Source organism: Dama dama, chromosome 33 (assembly GCF_033118175.1).
Source record: "Dama dama isolate Ldn47 chromosome 33, ASM3311817v1, whole genome shotgun sequence".
NCBI lineage: Eukaryota > Metazoa > Chordata > Mammalia > Artiodactyla > Cervidae > Dama > Dama dama.
Genome location: NC_083713.1, coordinates 40,666,776 through 40,687,319, shown reverse-complemented (window position 1 = coordinate 40,687,319; position 20,544 = coordinate 40,666,776). Strand labels below are relative to the sequence as shown.

Here is a 20,544-nt window from a genome sequence, read left to right as displayed (position 1 = left end):
CTGACTTAATCTTACTTTCATAAATCTAGATTTCCAGGAATCATATTTTCTTAGAGCAGGGCACATCCACTTTTCTTACATGAGTTGGGGGCCAATGATGTTGTCTCACTTTTCTCTCCGTGCAGGCGAAGGACCAGGTGCAGGTGGGGCAGGCATGGAAATAAGTTCTCTACTTGCAGGGAAAGAGTGAATTCTTACTGGGAGCACTTCTCCCCTTCCATGCTGCCCTGACTAAAACAGGCCTGTGAAGTTCTCTCTTTTCTGTCCTCTGCAGGCACGAAATGTTGATGCTTAAAGACATAAACAGACCAGGAAAGAACAACCTGTCTCTTTCAGAGCACCTCCCAAAACCTGTAACATCCCCTGACTCATCTGAAAGGGGAAGTGTCTGATGTCTGTTGCGATCACAAAAGCAAACCTTCCCTCAATTTGAGCCAGACTCCACTTTCCTATCCTGTGGGATTGGCAGTGGATAGGGCTGAGATCAAACAGGATTTCACGGCGCTTTTGTTAGATTTCCTAAACAGGCAGCTGTGGGCAGAAATTTAAACAAACAACAGGCCTTGTAAGGGGATCCTGAAATAATCTCATCATTCTTGACCTTGTCGCTCCGTTTCCACAGTCTGACCTTAGTTAAGACCAGAAGCTTGCGCTCTGAGGAATTGCGGCGCCCCTTTTGAATATGCTTTGTTCTCCTCTTCCTCCCAAGGAGGAGAGTGGGTGGGGAGGGGAAGGAGAGAGAGGAGGGGGAAGCTCTGAAGAGCCCACGGCGCTGGCTGGAGAGGAAGGGAGGGGCCATACTGTGGGGAGGAGGCCTTTTGAGGAAATGAGCTATTTCTACCCCGAGTCCTCTCACGACAAAATGGCCGCTGCAGAACCTTCTCCCGCTAGCTCGGGGCTGCACAAGCTCCCACACCCCGTCCACAAAGACCGAAACCAACTGTTGACTGTCTCAGAGCCTCACTTCACTATATCTTAGAGTTCTTAAGGCCTGTAGCTTCTCATTTAGGAGAGGGAAGAGAAATCCTCTGGGGAAAACCCCTTTTGAAACGCTAAACTCTAATGTTTAAAATCTGTTAGCAAACCACACACTTCTCCACTCTCATTGGGGCAGCTGGTTTCTTTCCAAATAAATCCCAGGGCTGCTGAGCATTTTAAGGAGAGATCTTTGGGGGTCTCCTTTAAACTCTGCTCAAAAAGCCTGGCCTCAAGAGAACTGGCCAGAGAGGCCCCTCCTGCAGGCCATGATCCTATTTATAAAATCCTTTGGGACTGGTGTGTCTGGAAGGTGGGTTTAGGAACACTGAACCACCTTGGCACTGCAGAAGGGTGTCAGGTGGTAGCCAGGGTCCTGGGTTGTCAGAAGTCATGCCTGTTAGGTGGGCAAAGAGACACGGAGTCTCCATGGGGGAATCAGATGCCGCCTGTATCAGGTGGTTGTCACCGCAGCGATGCAGTGGCTCACAGAGCATTCATGGGAAGATAGGGGAGAGACGCAGTGCATAACCTCACAGAGGATGAGGAAACCTTGATGGGAAAGGTTGTGTTGTTCTGTGTTGTCTGAAAATGGTGATTCTATGGGAGAGGCCAGTCACAGGAAAATAAGAAGTGTAATTGAAGGGCCTATTACGTACTTGCTTAGGAAGACCCAGAGAGCACAGAAGTCGTGATCCTGCCCACACAGTTGCCTGTAATTTAGTTGGTGCCATTAGAGAAAGACACTTGAAGGTAGAAGGAGCAATTATCTGGGGGTAAAAGGCCATATGAACTGAAAGTTTAGCCTCTGACATTTGATTTCTTTGCACAAATTGTTTCTCTGTCAACTACCCAGTTCTCTAAGCTTGGGAAAGCCTCTGAATTGCCAGGAGGCCCAGGTTCCTCACCTTCAAATGTGCATATCATAGTACTCATCTCACCTGGTTGGTGTGGAGATTAAATGAGCTATGCCTGTGGAGCACTTAGTCCATAAAAGGTACTCAAAAAATGTTGTTTTTCTGTTGCTAAATCATGTTCGACTCTGCAACCCCATGGACTGCAGCATTCCAGACTTCCCTGTCCTTCATTATCTCCCAGGGTTTGCTCAAACTCGTGTGCATTGAGTCAGTGATGCCAGCATTAGCTATTGATATCATGTGTTATCCAAAGATGGAATATAATTAATCTCTAAAGTAGTGTGGCATAACCTAGTGTGCATGCATGCATGCTTAGTCACTCAGTCGTGCCTGACTCTTTGCAATCCCATGGACTGTAGCCTGCCAGGGTCCTTTGTCCATGAGATTCTCCAGGCAGGAATACTGGAGTGGGTTGCCATTCCCTTCTTCTGGGAATCTTCCTGACCCAGGGATCAAACAACCTAGAGTAACTAACAATTCTGAAAACAGAAAATAAGTTGCATTTGAGATAGGCTTGGGAAAACAGTTGGATTTAAATTAACAGTTGAGAGGGGTAAAAATCATTTCAAAGCATGCAAAAAAAGTGAGAAAGGCACAGACAGCAGTGTTTCTATTCCTGCACCCGTTGGGACACTGGTTTGCCTAGAGTAGGGGAATAGTGAGCATGGAGGGGATTTGGGGTTTGTTTACAAGAGCAGAGCCTAAAAACTGGGCTGAGGCAAATCCAAGTCACTGAGATAGGGAAGAGGGAGGGGTCCATCCTGCAAGTCTCTGAACAGGAGGCAATGTGGTGAAAGTAGAGTTTCAGGAAGACTATGGGGGCAAGAATTTCAGGATTAAGGGAGCAGAGAAACTATAGTCTGGCCAGCCAGCTAGGGTGACATATTGGTGATCTGGAAATGTGACAGCTGGGGTCTGGAATAAGGTGGAAGGGTGAATTAGAAAGACTTCCATAGGAAACATGAAATAAGATTTAGTGACACTCACATGCACAGTGTACACATTGTGGAATATGAAAGCTTCAGTTCAGTTCAGTTCAATTGCTCAGTCGTGTCTGACTCTTTGCAACACTGTGGACTGCAGCAAGCCAGGCCTCCCTGTCTGTCACCAACTCCTGGAGTTTACTCAAACTCATGCCCATTGAGTCGGTGATACCATCCAACTACCTCATCCTCTGTCATCCCCTTCACCTCCTGCCTCCAATCTTTCCCAGCATCAGGATCTTTTCAAAATGAGTCAGTTCTTCACATCAGGTGGCCAAAGTATTGGAGTTTTGGCTTCAACATCAGTCCTTCCAATGAGTATTCAGGACTGATTTCCTTTAGCATGGACTGGTTGGATTTCCTTGCTGCCCAAAGGACTCTCAAGAGTCTTCTACAACACCACAGTTCAAAAGCACCAACTCTTCAGCACTCAGCTTTCTTTATAGTCCAACTCTCACATCCATACATGAGTACTGCAAAAACCATAGCCTTGACCAGATGGACCTTTGTTGGCAAAGTAATGTCTCCGCTTTTTAATATGCCATCTAAGTTGGTCATAACTTTCCTTCCAAGGAGTAAGCGTCTTTTAATTTCATGGCTGCAATCACCATCTTCAGTGATTTTTGGAGCCCCCCAAATAAAGTCTGCCACTATTTCCACTGTTTCCCCACCTATTTGACATGAAATGATGGAACCAGATGCCATGATCTTTGTTTTCTGAATGTTGAGTTTTAAGCCAACTTTTTCACTCTCCTCTTTCACTTTCATCAAGAGGCTCTTTAGTTCTTCACTCTCTGCCATAAGGGTGGTGTCATCTGCATATCTGAGGTTATTGATATTTCTCCTAGCAATCTTGATTCCAGCTTGAGCATCATCCAGTCCAGCGTTTCTCATGATGTACTCTGCATATAAGTTAAATAAGCAGGTTGACAATATGCAGCCTTGACATACTCCTTTTCCTATTTGGAACCAGTCTGTTGTTCCATGTCCAGTTCTAACTGTTGCTTCCTGACCTGCATACAGGTTTCTCAAGAGGCAGGTCAGGTGGTCTGGTGTTCCCATCTCTTGAAGAATTTCCCACAGTTTATTGGGATCCACACAGTCAAAGGCTTTGGCATAGTCAATAAAGCAGAAATAGATGTTTTTCTGGAACTCTCTTGCTTTTTTGATGATCCACTGGATGTTGGCAATTTGATCTCTGGTTCCTCTGCCTTTTCTAAAACCAGCTTAAACATCTGGTAGTTCATGGTCCATGTATTGTTGAAGCCTGGCTTGGAGAATATTGAGCATTACTTTACTAGCATGTGAGATCAGTGCAACTGTGCAGTAGTTTGAGCCTTCTTTGGCATTGCCTTTCTTTAGGATTGGAATGAAAACTGACCTTTTCCAGTCCTGTGGCCACTGCTGACTTTTCCAAATTTGTTGGCATATTGAGTGCAGCACTTTCACAGCATCATCTTTTAGGATTTGAACTAGCTCAACTGGAATTCCATCACCTCCACTAACTTTGTTCAAGGTGATGCTTCCTAAGGCCCACTTGACTTCACATTCCAGGATGTCTGGCTCTAGGTGAGTGATCATACCATTGTGATTATCTGGGTCATGAAGATCTTTTTATACAGTTCTTCTGTGTATTCTTGCCACCTCTTCTTAGTATCTTCTGCTTCTGTTAAGCTTAACTGAAAGCTTTTATTGATTCAAATACACTCAAGTTAAACCAAGTAATTAAAGATTTGTACACAAGCATGGAGACTCAGGAAAGGCTCAACAAACTAACTAAAGGAGGTCTCGGGGAGACTAACTGGAGATAGTCTTCTATGACTGAAATGGCTCTAGTAAGGCAACTGTGAGTTTCATTTTAGTGCTCTAGCAATAACAGACTTAATTTTGCTCTGCATGTTGCATCTCAGTTTCCTCATTTCTGACCAACTCCCCACGCTTTATAAATATATTTTATATTCTCTATAGTGCAATAGGGATACTATTTGCAAAATATTAAGCTAATATGTTTTGCTTTCCTCCTGAAGTCATATTCTTTGGAACTTTCTACCTCTGAGGATCAACCATAGAATGCTGTGTCCTATGAGAAAGTAACAGATTTGAAAATCAGACTTGAATGAAACAGATGATTTTCTAAATCCCTTTAGAATTTCAGGAACTAACTTGATGGGTCAGATCATAGAAATCCTCCCAGGGAATGGAGATGACACCTTTTTTGAGAACATACACATGCACACAAGGCTTAGTAATGGTGGGAGGATAATGTGATACAGGTGAAGTGATGAAAAACCCACTGTTTATAAGCTGAAGGACAGTGGGAGAAAGGAGGAGGCAGGGGTAGAGGAAAGGAGACATCAGACACCTATTTTTTTCTTCCTCTTATCTCCTCTCATCACCTCAAGGTTAAACGTCAAGGGCAATGGGCAGCATTAGGAACATCTAGGTAACTTGCGTACTTAATGTGAGGAGTCTGCTGCACTCCACACCTGGGAGTCTGGAATGCCGTGAGTTCCCACGTGCCCTCTGCAGCTCTCCGCGACAGCCTCGTCAAAGTAAACCGAGTGGTGCTGTGCGGCGGGAAAGACGAGCTTTCTGATGCTTTAGTGTTTTTGGTCTGCCTTTGGCACTCCGCGATGTGGATTCAACACAGAGAAAACAGAGCTTAGGGAGCTCTCTTTCTTAGCAAGAGGGTTTTGAAGCTGCAGCAGATGAATGGGAGGGAATCCTAGCCCTTTAGCATCGACAAGAGCAGAGTGGGGCCACATGAGCAGGGACGGCCACCAACCACAGTCCACACTTCAAGAGACCAGATCACAAGTGACACCATCTGCCAATGGCTGTTGTGAGGGCCAGCAGGGCCAGTTCAAGGGTGAAGACTGTGAAGACTAGAGAAGACAGAGGCTACCAAATGGTTTTTAGGCCTGTTTCCATTCAGAGTCACAAGGTCACTTGAGCCCTAGTTACCCCATAGACCCGGATACCATCCTGAAATAGAGATGGGAAAGCAATAAAATTCCAAAAAATTGAAATGCTAAAATCAATACCTCAAGCTAAGGACTAAAGTTTGTTTTGCTTTGTTCCTTTTGTTAGTGGATAGGGGTACATGAAGAACATTAAAGGAGTCCGAAATCAAATAAGGAAGCTCTGTTTTCTCTGCACAGTAGGGTTGTAGTTTAAGTGAACTTATAACACTACCACAAGAGCATCTATCTGTTCATAGTTTCCACTCCCTCCAAACCTCACTTGAAAATGGTCCACTGTGATTTCCCAGTCAACTCCTCAGTTGCTCTCTAAACCATTACCTACAATTTAAATTGCCACTGCTAGGAGTCTGCTTTGCACACAGTGCGTTAGTTCAGGAACTCTGCAGTTGAGAATATTTTGGACCTAGATCACCTTTTTGAGTCAGGTTGCAAGTATTGGGACCTGACCTTTGGTTCAGGAAATAGGAGACAAAGCCCAACACAGGGGAGTCCCAGGAAAGTGTCTGAAGTAGATAAATTAATAGAATAGCCATTTCTTTACTCTTCCACCCATGCTTAAAATCATGTGTGCTTAGTCGCTCAGTGGTGTCCAACTCTTTGTGACCCATGAACTGTAGCCTGCCAGGTTCCTTTGTCCAGGGGGATTCTCCAGGCAAGCATACTGGAGTGGGTTGCCATGCCCTCCTCCAGGGGACCTTCTCAACCCAGGTCTCCCACATTGCAGGCAGATTCTTTACTGTCTGAGCCACCATGCTTAAAGTCATGACCAAAGAAAAACTGGGAAAAGTGCCCTGTAAAGGTATAAAAATGTTGACTCTTGACAGCCCGTTCTTTCCTCTGCGTCTTTTCAATAGACTTACGTAACTGTGACCGAGTTCTTCTACTATCATAAATAAACTTGAGAAGTTCTGTAAATTTCCCTCCTTTTCCTCTACAGGGAATCAGGGATCCATCAGTTCTTACTTATGCAGAATTTCATTTACATTTTCTAGTTACTCTGATATTATAATAGTTAATAAACTGTCAGCATTATATATTATAGTGGAATATGATTTTTTAAAAATTCAAATACATATACTGCAACAGATAAACTAAGACCACACTATAAACTATCCTCATTTTAAGATTCAGAAGAGAGCTCAGTATTTTGCACTCTCTCTGGGTTGTAGTTATGAAAATAAGTTATCATTTTCTTTATATGTGCATCTGAGAGAGTTATGGTTAACAATCTAAGTCAGTTGATAATTCTCTCTCACTTTGCATTTATTCCAAGTTCCATTCCATCCTAAAACAACTTCAAGGTGTCCTGTGGTGTATTTCCTACCTCATAAACATTTTTGTCAGGAGCTCCACATGTTCACCCAGCAGGGGTGTTGAGGTTCATTTAAGGGGAACCATGCCTGGTGATCCACACCGGAGCATGAACGCAGGGCTGCTGAGCCAATGGAAAAGTCACATGATGACCTGGGGGCTGTTAGGAGATGGAGGTGGCTGCTGGTTTACTCACTCATCTAACTTCAGCATAAGTTTAAACCTGCCCTTCTTCCAAGTTTGTAAGTCAGTGGCAAGATGAACATGCTGATATGAGGATTTGGTAGCTGACCTCAGCTTTAAACTTGGGTGTTAGTGTCTACTCAGAGACATCACATAGGTTTGCCCAAGGCCAAGTCAGGAGACCAACAGAAATGGGAAAGCACGGAAAATTTTTTTTCTAATTCAGTACCTCTCCTTAGGGTCCCTTGTGAAAATGACCCTCACTTCAATAGCAGTAGAAAACAGAAGAGAGGGGCATATTACAAAGGAATGTACCTTCATTTTTCAGCTTTCCCTGGTGGCTCAGACAGTAAAGAATCTGCCTGCAATGCAGGAGACCTGGGATCAATCCCTGGGTTGGGAAGATCCCCTGGAGAAGGAAATGGTAACCCACTCCAGTATTCTTGCCTGGAGAATCCCATGGACAGAGGAGCCTGGTGGGCTACAGTCCATGGGGTCACCAAGAGTTGGATGTGACTGAGTGACTAACACTTTTCAGTTATATTTGCAGTTAGGAGACAGCTCATCATCCTTATCCCATGCCCCTATGGCTCATCTGTTAACACATTTAATTCCACTAGTGTTCAGTGAACTCTTACTATATGCCAGACTCTTTCAAATTGTCAGAGCACAAATCTGTTCAGCTAGCTTTTCTCCCACCTCAGCCCTGATATATGAGGATATTTGATTGTTTTGTTGGATTTTTACTCAGGACAGCTCAAAATCTGAAGAGAGAAGTATGTAGGGTAAAGAGTCTCGAGCAGCATTCAGTAGGGAGTAGGTGAAGGGTGGGGGCCTCTGAGAACCCAGAGCCAGCTGTTCAACCAGAGATGGGTTAAAGGGTGGGGTTGCTGGGCCTCTCCCCTCAAGCACCTCATCGAGCACACTGACCATTACTGAATATGAAATGAGAGACAGCACAGGTTTTTGCCAGACCTCTTCTCGTATTTTGCGCTTTATGTCTTTGAAAGGGATACTTGGACAACACAAGTGGGCTGGGGCCAGGGCCGTGTGACTGCCCACTCTGGAGGCTTTCATAGCAATGAATGTTTAGGCATATTTTTTCTTTTGCTGCTCTTCCTTATGATCAGGAAAGCAAATGAAACGGAAGGCTCGTCACATACCTTCCCTCTCTGTTCCCCCCTGATGTAGCAAGACCTTTTCTCATATTTTGAGAGACCTCTCATAGTCTCTCCTCTAAGTCAAGTAAATATTTAAAGAATATTGGTTTAAAGAGTTGCAAATTATTGGTTATCCAGGATTCCTGCTTCCGTGTTTAACCATACTCTTCTTGTTTCACTTGGGCCCACCATGAGTGGCTTGAGAAGGAGGAAATCAGAAACCCACATGAGGACCTGATCGGTGTCTGTAAATACCTGATTCTTCCCATGCTGCTCTCCCTGTCAAACCGAGCAGGTTCTTAAAAGATGTGATGGGAATGATCGAGTCCTTGGCCATCCCTCATTCTCCACTGAACATCTGCCCTTTTCCAGGGCTGAGCCCTGACAACTTAGGTCTCCCTAGTGTGACTCCAGACATTCTGTCTGTCCTGCCTCATCACAATTTAATTGTCATGTGTCTGATGTCCCTAGGGTCCCACTAGGTGACTTTTAATAAAGTACCATATTCTAAAATAATGGTTAGCTATGGAACCATGTGTAACTTCTTCCCTATAGAAAGGCAAAGATTAATAGCAAAGCCTGAGAAATGGATAGTTATTTCAAAGGCACGCAACTGTTATGGTAGGCTTGGACTGATGCTGAAGCTGAAATTCCAATTGGCCACCTGATGTGAAGAACTGACTCATTTGAAAAGACCCTGATGCTGAGAAAGATTGAAGGCAGGAGGAGAAGGGGATGACAGAGGATGAAATAGTTGGATGGCATCACCAACTCAATGGACATGAATTTGAGTAAACTCTGGGAGTTGGTGATGGACAGGGAAGCCTGGTGTGCTGCAGTTTGTGGCGTTGCAAAGAGTCAGACATGACTGAGCGACTGATTCTCTTTCTCTGAGACAAATAGAGAGTGACTTGGGGACACCCTCAAAATCACAGCACCTGGGAGCAGATAAAAAAACCTCCTCTTTTATGCCCCAATCTTTCTTTCTTCTTTTAGCCTCATCAGTTAAGTTCCAAATTGTTTGCAAGTGCAATGCAAACCAGAGGACATCAAGTCTGGTCATGTGTTCTTTCACCCATTTTCCTTTTAAAATTTCCTCATCTGTTTGTGGCCCAGCATTTCAAAGCAGAGAGTGGCTTCTCAGGCCCTTTCATTTGAGGTGGGTAATACATTAGTGAGTCTTTTTCCTACTGTGAACAACAGGTACATGGAAATCATAGTCAGGGGGAACGGCTGTAGCCATCAGACTTTCACATACTCTGTGGGAAGTAGGAGCTCAGGCACATTAACTGTCTCTTGCATTTGGGATCTAAGACCATTTCAAAGGTCTAAGTCTGCAGTAGAATAGTTGTCAGCTTACATCTGAAATTCTAAAGTGAACTGGGGAATATTACCTGCAGAGAAGAAGTTTGTAAATGTTTTCCATTAGTTTCTTACGATTATACATTAGAATTTGAATATGTCTGTTTAAGGCTTACACCCTGTCGACAGTTTTCACTTGGAAGAGACTTCAGTAAAATGGCTCTTAGGTGATATTATTTATTTGGACCAACAAACCCCAGCACAAGTTGAAATAAAAATCCCTTTGGTTCTGGGGTTCTTCCTTCACAGTAGTGATTTGTGTTTTCTTTCTAATAGTCAGTCTCCTTGATTTCCTCAGTTTTATTTTTATTTTGTTTTCTCCTGAGTGGAGCAGTGGAAATAATATGAATAATAGGCAACAACAGAGAGTGGAAGGGATTATGCTGTGTTCCTAATGCAGAAATTTAGCTGAGAGAGATTAGCTAAAGAGATTCATGAGAAATAAATAAGAACCTTTCGGGCTAAGGCTTTCCATGAGTGTATTTCAGAATAGACCAGTTCCTGAGGACGGGTAACATATTATTTCCTTTGTTTTGCATTTTTAAGAACCTGTGAGAGCCATTAGCTACTATCTGCTGAAGACATAAAGGCAGAGACTCTAAGTGAACACTGAGAAGTAAAAGTTTGGCTCCAATTTGTTCACATGGATTAATTGCTTAGTTTCTTTCTTTTTTTTTTCAGGTAGTACTTTATCCTGTCCTTGTTCTCTTATAAGGTAAGAGATGAAAAACTGCACTAACTCCAACTGTAAAATTCCAGTCTCTAAAGGAGACCTTAGAATAGGAAGGATCTGGCATTTATTAAATGAACAAGGAGGACAAAAGTTCTCTAATTCAAGGAATTTTTAAAAGTGAGTTTTTAGTTTCTGCAATCGAATATGAATATGGAATTTGAAACAGGGTGACATTCAAAAGCAGATAATATAACTGGTTGTGAGCTAGTCACATCCATGCAGGGAGAAAATATTTATGGAATATCCTTCATTTTATAAAAACTGAATTTGTTAATTTTTTTCCTATGAAATTTATAAACCAGGGGTGGATTTTGTGTACTTCATGATTAAATCAACTTTAATGAATGTGTAAATTCCTCAGTCAGATATTGAGAAAGGGAGTTTGGGGGACAAAATCCTACAGCACTGTGCTAAGGGCATATGGAGGAATGTCTCTTTTACAGAATCCAGACTCTCAGAGGGAATAATTAAATAGAATGAACAAATTTTACTTGGATAGAAGACAACAGTTACTAGCTTTTTACCAAGCATGGTACTATTCACATACATCATTTCACTGAGTCTTCACAAAACCAAGCTAGTAGGATACTATTATTCTCATTTCATGGGGGGTGAAATGTAGAGATTTTGAAATGTAGGTAATTTTCCCAGCTGTCCTGGCACACACATCTAACAGCAAATCATACACTCTTTTTCCTAACCCACAAGGCCTTCCAAGTAAATGCCCTGCCACTCTGCAGCGGGTAATTCATCTTTCAGCTACAAAAACACAGAGGTGGGGTTAAGGTTGCCAGAATTAGCAAATTAAAATGAAGGACCCCATATATGTCCCAAATATTACACAGGGCATACTCATACTAAGAAATTATTCATTGTTTACCTGAAATTAAAATTCAATGGCTCTCCTGCATTTTATTGGGCAATCTTGGGTGGGGAACTAAGGGCATTTGCTCAAAGGGAAGAACATGAAGAAAGAAGGAGGTAAGATATTAGAACTCAACAGTCAGTCTAAGGACTTCCCTAGTGGTCCAGTGGCTAAGACTCCATGCTCCCAATGAAAGGGGCCCGGGTTTGATCCCTGATCAGAGAACTAGACCCACACGCCACAACTAAGAGTTCACATCCTGCTACTAAAGATCCCATGTGCTGCAAATAAAATACAGTGCAGCCAAATAAATATAAATATTAAAAAAAAGTCTATGGTCCAATAAACAGTGAGAGATCTTTCTAAGGAAAAAAGATGCACCTTTACTTTCACATGAAGCTGCTGGAGAAAGCGTGATGGTAGCGATACTTGGATTTGTATAACCTGGGAAGAAGTACACTTGTAGTAAATGTTCAGTAAACAGTGACAGCATTGAGTTACTACTATCTGGAAAGGACTCTTGTACTGTTAGATCCCTAACGGCCAATGTCCTGGACACCGAGAGTAGCCACTCACTCTACAGGCCATGAGTGACTGAATCAAAAGCACACACTTCAGAGTGATATTAACTATTAGGTATTAACTCTGTCACTTTGATCAGATTACAAAACATCTTTGAGCTTCAATGCCTTTCTTTGTATAATAGAGTTGATATCACTCTCTTTAAGAATTGTTTTACTCAATTAATGGCAGAAGTGGCTTATTTTCTTTTTTCTCCTTCTTCACCTCCTTATAATCTAGAGTAGGAATTGGTGAATGTTTCCTGTAAGACCCCAAATAACAAATATTTTAGGGTTGATGGGATATAATGGGGTTTCCCAGGTAGCTCAGTGCTAAAGAATCTGTCAACCAATGTAGGAGATGAGGGTTTGATCCCTGGGACAGGAAGATCCCCTGGAGGAGGAAATGGCAACCCACTCAAGTATTCTTGCCTGGAGAGTCCCATGGACAGAGGACCCTGGTGGGCCACAGTCCATGGGGTTGCAGAGTTGGACACAACTTAGCGACTGAGCATGCATGCAGGGGACATGTCACACTCACTCAGTTCTGCCATTCTAGTGAGAATGCAGCCACAAACAGCACAGAGAAGTGGTTTTGTCCACTAAAACTTTATTAACAAAAAGGTATCGAATTGAATTTGCCCTGAGGGCTGTGGTATGCCAATCCCTAATTCAAAGCAGGGCTCCTGATCTCTTCCCAAATCTCGTCATTACGGGGAAAGGACGGGGAAAGAAGGAAGCAGGTGCTTCTGGACCTGGTGATTTAGCAGGAATTTATCTCTGACAGGGCATCACTTGTATGTGGTGAATAGCAAACTGCTTCTTTTTTTTAAACTGGGTTATTTCTAAGCAGTTTCAGACTCACAGCAAACTGAGAGGAAGATACAGAGAGCTCTCATATACCCTCTGAGTCCACACATGCATAGCTCCCTGCATTACCACCATTCCACACCAGGGTGGTATATTCATTACAAATAATGAATCTATATTGACACATCATAATCACCCAAAGTCCATGGTTTATGATTCATTCCTGTTATACATTCTATGGGTTTGGATATGTGTATATGTCATGGTACAATAACATGTATTCACCATTATAGTATCATACAGAGTATTTTCACTGCCCTAAAAATCCTCTGTACTCCACTTATTTACCTGGTTCCCCTCCAATCCTTGGCAACTGCTGATCTTTTCATTGTCTCTTTAGTTTGCAGAATGTCACAGAGTTGGAATCATATAGTTTTTTGCCTTTTCAGATTGCCTTACTCCTTTCACTTAATAATATGCATATGGGTTTCTCCATGTCTTTTTGTGGCTTGATAGATCATTTCTTATTAGCACTGAATAATATTTTATTGTCTGATTATACTAGTTTACTTTTCTATTCACCTTACTGACATGTAGCCTCATTACTTCTAAGTTTTGGCAATTGTGAATAAAGCTGCTATAAACATCTGTGTGCAGGGTTCTGAATGGACAAACATTTTTAGCTTTTTTGGGTAAATACCAAGGAACACAACTTCTGGACTGTATGGTAAGAATGTGTTTTGCAAGAAACTGCCAAACTATTTTACAAAGTGACTGTACCATTTTTCATTCCCGCCAAAAATGAATAAGGGTTCCTATTTTTCCAAAATCTTTGCCAGAATTTGCTGGTGTCAGTAGTCTGCATTTGGTCATTCTATTGGCATAAACTGGTATCTTGTTATAACTTCCATTTCCCTGATGACATATGATGTGGAATATCTTTTTATGCTTATTTGCCATCTGCATATCTTCCTTGCGGAGGTGTTTATTAAGGACTTTGGTCTGTTTCTTAATTGTTTATTTAATTTCTAGCTGTTGAGTTTTAAGGGTTCTTTGTATATCTATATATATTTGCAAAACATATATCTTTATCTTTTGCAAATATTTTCTCTGTATACCTGCCTTTTGAGAAGCCCTGATTTAGAGGAATGAGTAAGAAAGACATAAACTGTCAAAATTCCAAGGGAAAGAGTTGATTTTTATGCACTTTTATAATAATATCTAACATATACTGGGTGTTTATTGTGTGTTAACCACTGAGATAGCATTTTATATACATTATCTCATTCAATGCAGTCCAGACTTTCAAAGAGCAGGTACTACTACTATCCCCACTTTGTAGATGGGGAAACAGGTTTGGGAAGACTCGCATGATCACCTCACAATCCAGAACTTAAATTCAAGCAGTCTGACTCCAGCGTCTGGATGCTTGACTCCTACACCATATTGCCAGTGGCAGTACTGTTTAACACAACACAGCTCCCTCAAAACACTGAAATAGAGAAGCCAGGTTTTCATGTGCCGAGTGCAGAATGTGGAAAGGCACCGAAGCATGAAATAACACGGTGCCTTTCAGAGGCGGTGAGAAGTTTGGCATAGCTGGTCTTATTCTAGGCTTCTCATTTCTGTGTCTCAATGAGTGACAACTCCATCCATCCAGTTGGGTCAAGGCAGCAATCTATAAATCATTCTCAACTTTTTTCTTTTCCTTAGCTTCATGACCAAATTTTCTACTCCCTTTAATTTTACCTTCTTTACCCTTCAGGTCTATCTATTCCTCTCCATCTCTTCCACCTCCACCACCACCCTGGTCTGTGCTACTGCATCTCCACCTGGACCGCAGCAGTAGCTGTCTAACTAGGATGCCAGATCCACCCCATCCCTGCCAATCCATTCTCTTCACTGCAGCCAGAGTGAGCTTTCAAAATTACAAATCTGATGACAATGTCATGTCTTCTTCCTCACAAACTTTTAATCTCTCTGATAGTTTATCATTGTCATCAGGAAAAACAAAATCCTTGGTTTGACCTCAGGGTTCCATGGGGTCTGGCCCCCTGTCTCTCCTCCCAGCATCTTCCCACAATAATACTCACTCTACCTCACTCTGCTCCCTGAGCAGAATGGCTTAGCCCCTCTTATCCACATGCTCCCTCCCACCACAAGGGCTGTATGCTGACCATTCCCTCTACCTGGAGACTCATTTCCCTCATTCTTTGCCAAGTTAGCACACATTTCTCAAGTCTCAGCTCAGGTTTTACACCCTCGAATTTGTCTTCCTTGACTTCTGTGACTACGTGATATCTCTCTAAAAATGCTCTCATAATAAACCACAAACTTCCCTTTTATAGAACCTACAAAAGCTGTGATTTTAAGTTAAAGTGGGTATTCAATGGCCATATAGCTATTGAGTCAAAGGAGAGCAGCGAGTTCAGGCATAACCAATTCCAGAGGCTCTAATAATGGCCCAGGCCCTCTCCTCTGCTGTCCACTATGATGGCTTCTTTCTCTGCTAAGCTCTCTTCCCATGACAAAGATTATGTTGTCCTTGCAGCTAATGATCCCAGTTTAAAAGCTCACAGGGCAATCTGACGTTTATTTGTGTGATTATGTTTGTAACGTCTGTCTTCTTCCCTGGATGACAAGGGCACTGTATGTCCTGGCACATGTCCTGGCGCAGAATGAAAAGGTGGATGGATAACTAGATCTCGAATGGGGACAAGGAGAGGAGAGGAAGCAGATAAGACTAAATTAGGAGCATAATGCCTTTAGGATGGCTTTCTGTGGGGCAATCTCTGATTCTTTAAAATTAGAATGCAGTTGATACAAACAACATAGAAGAAGATGATTCAAAACAAATGCTTGGAGGAATTAAGAGGCCTTATTTCAATGATTGTAGTGATATGAAAAAGATATTTTAAAGCTATACTTTATTTTTAGTTTTCAGTTCAGTTCAGTCACTCAGTCTTGTCTGACTCTTTGCGACTCCATGGACTGCAGCATGGCAGGCTTCCCAGTCCATCACCAACTCCTGGAGCTTGCTCAAACTCAAGTCCATCGAGTCGGTGATGCCATCCAGCCATCTCATCCTCTGTTGTCTCCTTCTCCTCCTGCCTTCACTCTTTCCCAGCATTAGGGTCTTTTCCAATGAGTCAGGTCTTCACATTAGGTGGCCAAATTGTTGGAGCTTCAGCTTCAGCTTCAGCATCAGTCCTTCCAATGAATATTCAGGATTGATTTCCTTTAGGATTGACTGGTTTGATCTCCTTGCAGTCCAAGGGACTCTCAGGAGTCTTCTCCAACACCATAATTCAAAAGCATCAATTCTTTGACGGTCAACTTTCTTTATGGTCCAACTGTCATGTCCATACATGACTGCTGGAAAAACCATAGCTTTGACCAGATGGACCTTTGTCAGCAAAGTAATGTCTCTGCTTTTTAATATGCTGTCTAGGTTTGTCATAGCTTTATCATTATTTTACAGTATGTTATTTAATATTTTTAGTTACTGAATAATTGAGATGACAGTACAGAGAACCAGTTTTTCTCATTAGTAGCATCTTACAGTAGTATGACACATCTGTTACAGTTAGTGAACCTATATCAATACATTGTCATTAGCTAATAAGGAACAGTTTATTCTGACTTAGCTTTTACCTACTGTTTTTTTTTTTTTTCTGTTCCAGGATACTATATTAATTCTTAAAGGTGACATTAAAAAATTCCATGAACTAGGTGATTTGAAACAGCAGAAATTTATTGTCTCACAGTTCTGGAGGTTAGAAGTCTGAAATCAAGGTGTCAGTAGGACCATGCTCCCTCTAAAACCTGTAGAAGAATTCTTCCCTGCTTCTTCCTAGCTTCTAGTGGCTTTCTGGCAATCTTTGATGTTCCTTGGCCTGCAGCTGCATAATTCCAATTCTTGCTTTGTTATCAAGTGGCCTTCTCCTGTGTCTCTCTCGTCACAAGGCCATCTTCTTATAAGGATGCCAGTAGTATAGGACTAGGGACCCACTCTACTCCAGTATGTGCTCATCTTAACTAATTATATTGCAATAACACTACTACCAAATATGGTCACATTCTAAAATACCGGGAATTAAGACTTCATCATATCTTTTTTAGAGGGACACATTTAATCCATGACAGACCTCATCCAAAATACACCTCATCCAAAATACCACATTATGCTTAGTTGTTGTGTCTTTTTAGGCTCCTCTTGGCCAGGACAGTTTCTTCAGCCTTCCTTGGTTTCAATACCTTGATAGTTCTAATGAATACTGGTCAGGTATTTTGTAAGATGCCTCACTGTTGATACGTGTCTGATCTTTTGTTTATAATAAGATCAGGATAATGTGTTACTAGTAGCAGAAAATCCACAGAGGTAAAGAGCTATTGTCATCTCATAATATCCGGAGTGCATACTATCAACACGATTTATCACTATTGATGTTCACCTTGATCACCTGGCTGAGGTCGCATTTAGCAGGTTTCTCCACTGGAGAGTTGCTCTTCTCCTCCCTTTCCATATTGTACATTTTGCAAGGCAGTCACTGAGCACAGTCCCTAAAGAATGAGGAGTTATGCTCTTGCTCCTTGAGTGTGGAGTATATACATAAATTATTTGAAATTTATCTGTATGGGAAATCTGTGTCTTCTTGCCGTTTATTACTTTATTCAATCATATGTTTATATCAGTATGAACTCATGGATATTTATTTTCTGTTTTGGATCATAATTCAATACTACTTTATTTTGTTGCTCAAATTCTTTCAGCTTTGCCACTGGGGACTCTTTTAGTTGACTCCTGTGTCCCTGTGACATAATCCAATCAATAATTTTACGCGCGTCTTTATTTTTTGGTACTACAAGATAGGATGCTCCAGACTCATTTTGTATATTTTTGCTTCAGTATCAGTCAGTTCTCCAAGAAGACCTGGTAGTTTTTTATCAGAGAATGGTATTAGAAACCAAAATCTGGGCAATGAAAAGGGTTTTGTGAAAGGGAAATGAATGATTTAGGAAGCTGAGAGGGAGAAGAGAGTTTTAGGTACAAAACTCATGAAAAAGGGAGGAAAGGAATAACCCAGGTTAAACAGTGATTTCCTGATTAAAGTTCAGACAGGTTAGGGAGGAGAGGGATAGTGGAGGGACGTAAATGAAAAGGACAGTACAAAGGGTCCCAAAGTCAACCAAGTGGTATCAAAGCAAATGACCTTGGTATTACCTGAGCTGCTGATTATAAGTCATTGAAAAGACCTTCCATAGCAATCTTTAATTCCTGTCCCACCTCCAAAACAACTATCTACTTGGCTATAACTTCAAGGTCTTGTAAGACCATAAAACACTTCAAAGAGCCAAGCAAGATTGGAAAATGTAGGTAAAGAATCCCTGCACTTAGGGACTTTTCCCCTGCCTCTAGGCATTTAAGGAACTTGACCATCAGCAAACCAAGTTGGCTGGTACCCTCAGCCAGTTTTATATTGGACATGAATACCTAAAGGTCTTTGGCTTCTGCAGCTGTTTGAGTTGATGGTTAGGATAATTGGCTGTTCATCCATTCTGTCATTTAACTGGACCATTGAATTTCTTGAGTCTCTCCTGAGTGTTGTTCTATATGAAGTCATATTTTAATATAAGCTATGTATTGCATCTTGATGGTAAAGCATGACCAACCCTGAATATCTGGCTGACATGAAGATAGGTTTTAGTGGCTGATGTTGGCTATGCTGGGCAAACAACAAAAGTAAACAAACCTGTTGTAGGAAGCCTATACACAGATAACAGATTTTTTATTCAAATGTTGGCTATTTACTAAGAATGTAATTTTAGGTATGTTTTGAATATCCCCAGGATTCAGTAGCTACAATATAGGAGTAATAAAATCTACTTCCAAAGATTATTGTGGGGAGAAATGAGAAAATACATTTATAATGTCCTGAGAACAGCAACTGTCATGCAGAACTCTGGAGAGGGTGCACTTCATTTTCTGTACTCCTCTCCTCAACATGACCTCCCTTTTCTCTCCCTCCATTTTCCTCTCTTCAAGTGCTTAAGCCTTTGTCTCATTCCCTAGTCATTTGTGGTTCCTAAATTCAGCCTTCTTCCCAGGCCTCTCATCCCTCAGTTGCCCCAATCCCAAATAGCTTCTTTCTTTGAAGCTTATCAAAACTCTCATTTCCTGAAATTCTGATCTCAGCCAGGTGTTAAGAAAAAACATTTTGCTGACTTGATTAAAATACATCACATTGCTTATAGGCATTAATATGTTACTTACATGTTAATTAATACATGTTTTTGATATATTAATACATCTCTAGGGTGTGTGTGTATGGACTCTCCCCATAGTCTGTATCCAACCTGAGAATGTAGAGCATGGTAATTAGGTGGGCAGGCTCTGGAATTAGTTTTATGGGTTTCATATGCAGATTTAGTCTCATGGTAACTGTGGGAACTTATGCAAGTTACTACAGCTTTCCACATATTAGTGTCTTTATCTCTATGTGGGTCTAATAAGGGTCTAATAAGCATCTAATAAGGGTCTAATAAGGTCCCTGATACTGGGAAAGATTGAAGATAAAAGAAGGGGATGGCAGAGGATGAGATGGTTAGACAGCATCACTGACTCAATGGGCATGAATTTAAGCAAACTCTGGGAGACAATGAAGGACAGGGAAACCTGGCATGCTGCAGTCCATGGGACTACAGAGTTGGACACCACTTGGTGACCGAACAACAATAATAAGGTTGCTGTAGGATGAAATGAGATGGTTCATACAATACACTTTGAAGAGTGCCTCATGGAAATAAGCTGCTCAGTAAATGTTAGCTATCATGATCATTGATAACTGAGGCAGTCATCTTTCCATCCTACCTCTGCTTTGAATCTCAAGAAAGGTGAGACTCAATCTGATACTTCTTTCTCAAAAGTCTCCTACTGACGAGAAAAGCAGCTCCTTTTGTCTTGTACGTAACCAGAGAGCAAAATTCCAAGAACTCAGCATCCAAGCATAAAGTAATTTCAAGGTTTGTGCTGTAGACTGAATTCAGTCTCCCTGCCAAGTTCATGTGTTGAAGTTATAATCTCCAGTGTGATGGTGTTTGGACATGGAGCCTTTGGGGGGTAATTAGGTTTAGTGGAGGTTATGAGTGGGGTATCATCATGTGAGTGCCCTTATAAGAGGAGACACCAGAGAGCTCTCTGTGTATCTCTCTCTGCCATGTGAGGATGCAGGTAGAAGTTAGCCATCTGCAACCAGAAATGGTCTCCTCATCAGGAACTGGCCATGCTGGTGCCCTGATCTCAGACTTCTAAACTCCAAAATCTGAGAAAATATATGTCTGTAGTTTAAGCCTCCTGGGTTACGGTATTTTGTTATGGTAGCTCAAGCATATTAATACAGTTTGAGTGATAAGATGACCCCCACAACCATCCAAGTATAAAATGTCAGAGCTTTTCAGTGAACTGGTAGAAGCTTACTAATTAAAGCTAAGACTTTATTCATTAACATGTGATCTGGTTCACCACATTAATTATAATCTCAGCTACAACCCCAGCCAGATGTCTTTCAGATGAAATATAGATTGTTATCTAAGCTGGGTAAGAATGTAGTAGTCATTTGATTCACATTCCCATGTTGCATATGAAGTCACTGAGCTCTAGAATGTTAAGAGGTTTTGCAGAAGTCTCACAGCTGGAGCCCA

At 41.7% G+C, this 20,544-nt stretch overlaps 1 protein-coding gene across 3 annotated transcripts in view; it reads left to right on the top strand.

Moving 5' to 3' along the window:
• The window catches only part of UPP2 (uridine phosphorylase 2), a 103,638-nt gene that overhangs the window by 18,944 nt on the left and 64,150 nt on the right, over nucleotides 1-20,544 (top strand). For 2 of the 3 annotated variants that reach the window (XM_061135025.1, XM_061135022.1), the window contains exon 2: nucleotides 10,557-10,590. The exons of the other annotated variant lie outside the window; for it this stretch is intronic. The gene's annotated coding sequence lies outside the window, so the exon portion shown is untranslated. The remainder of the gene's footprint in view (nucleotides 1-10,556; nucleotides 10,591-20,544) is intronic. 3 annotated transcript variants of the gene reach the window in all.